The sequence below is a fragment of the Lepus europaeus genome, unplaced genomic scaffold (assembly GCF_033115175.1).
Source record: "Lepus europaeus isolate LE1 unplaced genomic scaffold, mLepTim1.pri SCAFFOLD_295, whole genome shotgun sequence".
NCBI lineage: Eukaryota > Metazoa > Chordata > Mammalia > Lagomorpha > Leporidae > Lepus > Lepus europaeus.
The window spans coordinates 89,812-98,014 of NW_026909173.1; positions in this window are offsets into that span (position 1 = coordinate 89,812).

Genomic DNA, 8,203 nt, shown 5'->3' on the forward strand with positions numbered 1-8,203 from the left:
GCAAACTCATTTATTTTGGCAAGTGGATAAATATAAAGTTTACAAACAAAAATATGATGTTTGCTGCCCGCATTTGCTCTAGCTTTCTCATTAGAAAACACAAATGTGCAGAGGTATTGGCTGCATATGGAACCAATTAGCGTTTCCTAGCAGGAAACAAAATGTTACATGCTAAAATTCATTCAATGCCATGAAGTCCATAGAGAATATCCAGAAAACACAAACAAACACAGAGGCTGTAGCAAGATCTGGATTTGAGTTTGCCACAACACAACCGTGTATTTCTGGTATGATCCAGTAATATCCGGACAAAGTGTTGTGGAATTTGTATGCAAGAGACTCAGAAAATCACAATCAAACTGGTTTTGGAGTAAAGCACAATCTTTTACCTGGGCAAGTGTATTCAATGTCATGTTTACAATCACAAATATTATGTTTGCAGCATTTGCTCTAGCTTTTTCCCAAGAAAACACAAATGGGAAGAGGTTTTTTTTCCATGTGGAAACAATTAGCGTTTGCAAGCAAAAAACAAATGCCCCCTGTTAAATTCATTCCAAACCTTAAAGTCCATTGATAATATCCAGAAAACACAAACACAGAAGCTGTAGGAAGGTCTGGGATTGAGTTAGGCACAATACAAATGGATATTTCTGATTTCATCCAGTCATATCCGAAAAAAGTGTTGTGCAATTCGTATGCAAGGGACCCAGCAAATCACAGTCAAACTAGTTTTGGAGAAAGGCTCAGTCTTTTTCCTGGGCAAGTGGACAAAAGGTCATATTTACAAACATAAATTTCATGTTTACAGCATTTGTTCCAGCTTTTGCACTAGAATACACAAATGGGAAAAGTTTTTTCCTACAAGTACAAGCAATTAGTGTTTGCCAGCATAAAATAAAATGTTCCCTGCTAAAATTCACTCAAAACCTTAAAGTCGGTTGATATTATCCAGAAAACACAAACATACAGGCTGTAGCAGTATCTGGGATTCCATTAGCCGTAACATGTCTGGACATTTCTCGTTTGATGCAGTCATATCTGGACAAAGTGTTGTGGCATTTGCATGTAATGGACACAAAAAATCACAGTCAAACTGGTTTTGGAGGAAAGCAAAGTACTTTTCCTGGGCAAGTGGATAAAATATGATATTTACAAATACAAATATCATGATTGTTTTACGAAGTTGCTCTGGCTTTCTGCCTAGAAAACACGAGTGTGTAGGGGTTTTGCTTCTTGTGGAACCAGTTGGCGTTTGCAAGCACAAAACAAAATGTTCCCTGCTAAAATTCATTCCAAACCTTAAAGTCCATTGATAATATCCAGAAAACACAAACACAGAGGCTGTATCCAGATCTGGGATTGAGTTAGAAACAGCACAATCGGATATTTTTTGTTACATCCAGTCATATGCCAACAAACTTTTGTGGCATTCGCATGCAATGCACCCAGAAAATCACAGTCAAACTGGTTTTGGAGAAAAGCAAAGTCTTTTTCTTGGGCAAGTGCATAAAATGTCATGTTTACAATCATAAATATGATTCTTTCCCGCTGTTACTCTAGCTTTCTCCTTAGTAAACACAAGTGTGTAGAGGTTTAGTCTTCTTGTGGAATAAATTAGCATTTGCCCACACAAAACAAATATTCCCTGCTAAAATTCATTATAAAACATAAAGTCCATTGATAATATCAATAAAACACAAACATAGAAGTTGTAGCAAGATCTGGCATTGAGTTAGCCTCAACCCAAGAGGATATTTCTGCTTTCTTTGAGTCATATCTGGACAAAGTGTTGTGGAATTCATAATCAGTGGACCAAGAAAATCACAGTCAAACTGGTTTTAGAGAAACACACAGTCTTTTTCTTGGGCAAGTGGATAAAATGTCATGTTTACAAACACAAATATCATGTTTGTTTCCCACAGTTACTCTAGCTTTCTCCTTAGAAAACATGAGTGTGTAGAGGTTTTATCTTCTTGTGTAAGCAATTAGCATTTGCCAGCAGAAAACAAATTGTTCCCTGCTAAAATTCATTCCAAACCATAAACTCCATACAGAATATCCAGAAAAAAAAACAAAAAAATGCAGAGGCTGTAGCAAAATTTGTCATTGAGATAGCCAAAAACAACTGCATATTTCTGGTTTCATCCAGTCATATCTGGAATGTGTTGTGGCATTCACATGCAATGGACCCAGAAAATCACAGGCAAACTGGTTTTGGGGAAAAACTTAGTATTTTTCTTGGGCATATGGATAAAATATCATGTATACAAACACAAATATCATATTTGCCTGGTAACTCTAGCTTTCTGCCTAGAAAAATAGAATGTGTAGCGCTTTTGTCTGCATATGGAACCAACTAGGGTTTGCCAGTGGATGCAAAATGATACATGCTAACATTCATTGAAAACCATAAAGTCCATAGAGAATATCCAGAAAACACAAACACAGAGGCTGTAGCAAGATCTCGAATTGAGTTAGCCTCAACACAACCGTATATTTCTGGTATGATCCAGTCATATCTGGACCAAGTGTTGTGGAATTCATATGCAAGGGACTCAGAAAATCACAGTCAAACTGGTTTTGGAGAAAAGCACAGTCTTTTTCCTGGGCAAGTGGATTCAATGTCAGGTTTACAAACACAAATATCATGTTTGCAGCATGTGGTATAGCTTTTTCCATAGAAAACATGAATACGAAAAGGTTTTTTCTCCATGCGGAAATAATTAGCGTTTGCCAGCACAAAATAAAGTTTCCCCTGCTAAAATTCATTCCAAATCGTAAAGTTGATTGATAATATCCAGAAAACACAAACACCAAGGCTGTAGCAAGATCTGGGACTGAGTTAGCCACAGCACAACTAAATATTTCTGGTTGCATCCAGTCATGTCTGGACTTAGTATTGTTGAAAACATATGCAAGGAACACATAAATTCACAGTGAAACTGATTTTGGAGAAAAGCAAAGTTATTTTGTTGGGCAAGTGTATAATATGTCATGCTTGCAGATGTAAATATGTTTGTTTGCTGCAGTTACTCGATTTTTCTCCATAGAAAACACGAGTGTGTAGAGACTTTCTATTCTTGTGGAACCAATTAGAGTTTGCCTGCACAAAACAAAATGTTCCCTGCAAATATTCATTCAAAACTGTAAAGCACATTGATAATATCCAAAAAAAAAAACTACAGGGGATGTAGCAATATCTGGGATTGAGTTAGCCAAGCACAACCGGATATTTCCAGTTCCATCCAGTCATATGCCAAGAAACTGTTGTAGAATTCATATGCAATGGAGAGGGAGCGGCAAGATGGCGGAATAGGAAGGGAGCACATTGATAGTTCAGCAAGACACACAGGTTAATAAAAGTGGAGATACTGCAGGGTCAAGGAAGAGTAGGGGAAGAAACAGCAGCGGAAACTCTTCCGGAACTAGTGATTCACAGTGGACTTGCGTGGAGAGCGTGGGAGCCCAAGTTCGGGACACCAGCGGCAGACTCAACGCACCAGCGCTGGAACGCGAGGTGAGCCGAACCTCCATAGCCCGAGACACCAGCAGGCAAGCAGAAAGAGGAGACTAGAGGGAACAAGGCTTGAAATTCCGTGGGGAAAAGCTCACCAGGCTAACTAGAAGAGAGATAGGAAAAAAAGAAAAAAAGTGACCGATACGGACACGAGTTTCTCTCCCTCCACTCACCCCTCAAAGGCGAGCAAGACAAAGAGCAGGCGCCATTTTGGACATACGTCATAAGCAGGGCGACCTCAGGTCTGCACCAGCCCTGAGCCTAGCAGAAAAACCTGACTCTGGGGGGAGGGGTGAAATAACAGGAGATTAGCATCTAACTTGGCAACCCAGTGGGAGATTGCAGGAGAATTGGAGCCCACACTGAGGGCAGCAGAGATTCCCTGTGTGGTCCTTGGGAAAGAGCTTCCGATCTCTGGCTCCTGTGGGTATATCATTTGCCTGCTAACTACCTCCAATTACATTCAGCTGTGCGGAATTACTTCCCTTTTGAATCAAAAAAGAGATTTACCACACCTAACCTGGGAGTGTCATCTTTGACACAACCTCAACCCTGAGGAACCAAACACAGCTCTCAGTCCACACTTATCTCAAGCCTCTAAGGCTCCACCGAAAGCAGACAGTCCACTTAATATAGAGCCATAGCGTAACAAGAAAAAACACCACAGTGAAGAAACCAAATATCTCCAACATGCCATACAACAAACGCAAAAACCGAGGTAACAAGAACAAGGAAGACACTATGACGCCCCCAAATGAAAAAGACACCCCAATGCAAGATTATGAAGATGATGAGAGAGAAGAAATGCAAGAAGCGGATCTCAAAAAATTGATAAGAACATTAAGAAGTTCTCAAAAACAAATTCTTGAACTCCAGAAATCCTTAATGGACAAGATAGAAAATCTCTCTCATGAAAGTGAAATATTAAGGAGGAATCAAAATGAAATGAAACAACTAGTTGAACATGAAACTGTGATAGTGACAAAAAACCACAATGAAATGAAGAACTCAATAGATCAAATGACAAACACATTAGAGAGCCTTAAAAACAGAATGGGCAAAGCAGAAGAGAGAATATCGGACTTAGAAGACAGAGAACAGGAAAGGAAACAGGCAAACCAAAGAAAAGAAGAAGAAATTAGAAATCTAAAAAATATTGTCGGGAATCTACAGGATACTATTAAAAAACCTAATATTCGGGTTCTAGGAGTTCCTGAAGGCATGGAGAGGAAGAAAGGATTAGAAGGCCTTTTTAGTGAGATACTAGCAGAAAATTTCCCAGGTTTGGAGAAGGACAGAGGCATCTTAGTACAGGAAGCTTATAGAACCCCTAATAAACATGACCAAAAGAGATCCTCACCACGACACATTGTAATCAAACTCACCACAGTGAAACATAAAGAAAAGATTCTAAAAGGTGCAAGAGAGAAACGTCAGATTACTCTCAGAAGATATCCAATTAGACTCACAGCAGACTTCTCATCAGAAACCCTACAAGCTAGAAGGGAATGGCGAGATATAGCCCAGGTACTCAGAGAGAAAAACTGCCAGCCCAGAATATTATATCCTGCAAAGCTCTCATTTGTGAATGAAGGTGAAATTAAGACTTTTCATAGCAAACAGAAACTGAAAGAATTTGTCACCACTCATCCTGCCCTGCAAAAGATGCTTAAAGATGTGTTACACACAGAAACACAGAAACATGGTCACCAATATGAAAGAAGGTAAAGGAAGGAAACCTCACAGCAAAAGATCACAGGAAGCTCAATTTCTCTTTGACATAGAATTAAACTCTGATGCTCTGTTAAAGCAATGTGTTAAAGTAATCTAAAAACAAAAAGCAATTCAAATCAATTGGCAATCTACACAAAGAGTTAAAGATTTTAAAAGCTATTATTAAAATTGCTATATTGGTCTATTATGCTATGTTATATGTGTGTACATATTGTATGTCCACATGGGGAAATTTTATTAAGAGTTTTATTTTAAATGGCTTATAGATAAGATTGTTCATAAATTTAAGCTGCTAAAATTAATCAAAGATACATTTTAATTTGTGTGACCTGAATCTCTGCATCATATGTTTTAAACGTGTTGGTAGAAAGAAACTAAAAGCATTTTAGATGGTTGTGCTTAAGTTTACTGGCTAAACAAACTACACCATGTTAGATATTTAAGAGATGTTTTCAAATACATGATTCTTAAAATTTATAGAAGGCATTGGACCTTCTGGTAAATGTTCTCTTAAGTTGTTATCTAATGGTTGAAACGGATTGCTAAGTATTCATGTGATATTGCTATTGTCAGCAAGCGATCTAGGACTTGCTCCCTCATTTCTCTATTCTAAGCCCAACTTGTTCTTTCATTTCTCTATTCTCTTCAACGTAGGGAACTAATTCTATTATGAAGGAATCTGTAGGACGCACAATTTAATCTTTAGACCTTATAAGAGATGGCTAACATTTTTCTGTAATAGCATAGCCAAAATAAGAGCTTAAATAATAATCTCATACCTAGATTCACATTGCCATCAGCGAAGTATACAGTAAGTAGAAAAAAAAAACCTCCCTTTCAGACCAAAGGGAAAGAAAGTTTGAAAGTGAGAATATCATTTTCCTTATAGGCATTGTCTACCTTAGAAAAACGACTACAGAACATGCCTGTGACTATAGACTTGTAGTTCAGGCCACTGAAGATTAGAGATGGGACATGGGCACTCCCTTGACTTGCATCCTCTGGTCTGCTTTAACACAAACCAGGAGGAAAAGAAAGCTAGGCATCAGAAGCAATGGGTGGCAGGCCTATTAATGGCTGATCTGTACGGTGATCTGCCCTCAAGGAGACCCAACAGGCCAGTCCACTGCAGTGGCTTTCAATGTGGTAAGTCTGGGCTTCAGCAGAAGTCAGCTTGTGATGAGCCCTGGCAGCTCTGCCAAGAGTTGGGTCACTGGAAATGGACCTGCCCTGGAGTCGAAGGATGCCCAGGTCAGAGCCACAGATCTTATTGGCTCCAAGCTGAAAAGCCCTTCACTCAGCCCAACTTCCAAAGTGACCACTGCAGCTGAGGGTATGGTCAAGTAGGGTCAGCAACATTGCAGGCAGAACTGTAAATTTCTTGTTAGAGATGCCACCTGCCTTTACCTGGCCAGCTCTCCTCCCAGGCCAGCCAAGTAATGAAAGTCAACAGAGTGCCTTCCCCTAGGAGGTTCACACCTCCCTTAGGATATACCCCATGTGAAGAGATAGATAGGTCTGGGCCTCTTAACTTACAAGGCCTAAAGCCCAACAGATTATTATCAAGCCCCTTCTATCAGGTTCTATTTGCCTCTCAATCAGAAAACTTAATTGTAGCTTAGACAGCACCTTTCTTAGCTCCTCTAATAATGACTCTGTCCTTTGTTCTAGACCCTGTCTAGTGCACTTGGGCCTCATTCCTTTGTAATCATAACCTCTACTCTACCACCAATGGCTCTACTTCCAACCTGCGTGTACTGATGGTCCTCTTCCCCACTTAATGCTGTATAATTGTTCAAACCTGGTAAATGCCACTCTTAGGATCATTGGTTACTATCCTCACCCTGTCTTTTATGACCTTGTCTAAATATGATCAGAGTCGTCAAACTTGGAAGGCTTCCATAGCCTTGGCAACTCATGATGACAGCCTAGGGTGGTTACTGGTGCCATAAACTAGAGTGTCAATTTGTTGGGTCAACAACAGGAGCCACTGTGCGCTTGCTCCTGATGTGGGATCTCTGTCCTTAATGTACTGTACATTGTGATTTAATGCTATAACTAGTACTCAAACAGTATGTTTCACTTTGTGTTTCTATGTGGGTGCAAACTGTTGAAATCTTTACTTAATGTATACTAAATTGATCTTCTGTATATAAAGAGAATTGAAAATGAATCTTAATGTGAATAGAAGGGGAGAGGGAGCGGGAGAGGGGAGGGTTGCGGGTGGGAGGGAAATTATGGGAAGGGGAAGCCATTGTAATCCATAAGCTGTATACTGGAAATTTATATTCATTAAATAAAAGTTAAAAAAAAGAAGTAGATATATCAGGTTTGTTTCCCACAGTTGCTCTAGCTTTTTCCTAGAAAACACGAATATGCAGAGGTTTTTTCTTCCTGTGGAACCAATTATCATTTGCTAGCACAAAACACAATGTCCCCTGCTAAAGTTCATTCCAAACCTTAAAGTCCATTGATAATATCCAGAAAACACAAACACAGAGTCTGTAGACTGGAAAAGTGGATTCAATGTCATGTTTGCAAACATAAATATCATGTTTGCAGCATTTGTTCTAGCTTTTTCCTTAGAAAACACGAATGGGTACAGGTTTTCTCTACATATGGATCCACTTAGTGTTTTCCAGGAGGAAACAAGATGTTATATGCTAACATACATTGAAAAAAGATAAAGTTCACAGAGAATATTCAGAAAACACAAAGAAACACAGAGGCTGTAGCAAGATATGGAATTGAGTTAGCCACAATACCACCGGATAGTTCTGGTATGATGCAGTCATATCCGGACCAAGTGTTCTGGAATTCATATGCAAGGGACTCAGAAAATCACAGTCAAACTGGTGTTCGGAGAAGGGCACATTCATTTTCTTGGGCAAGTGCGTAAAATGTCGTGTATACAAATATAAATCATGTTTGTTTGCCACAGTTGCTCTAGCA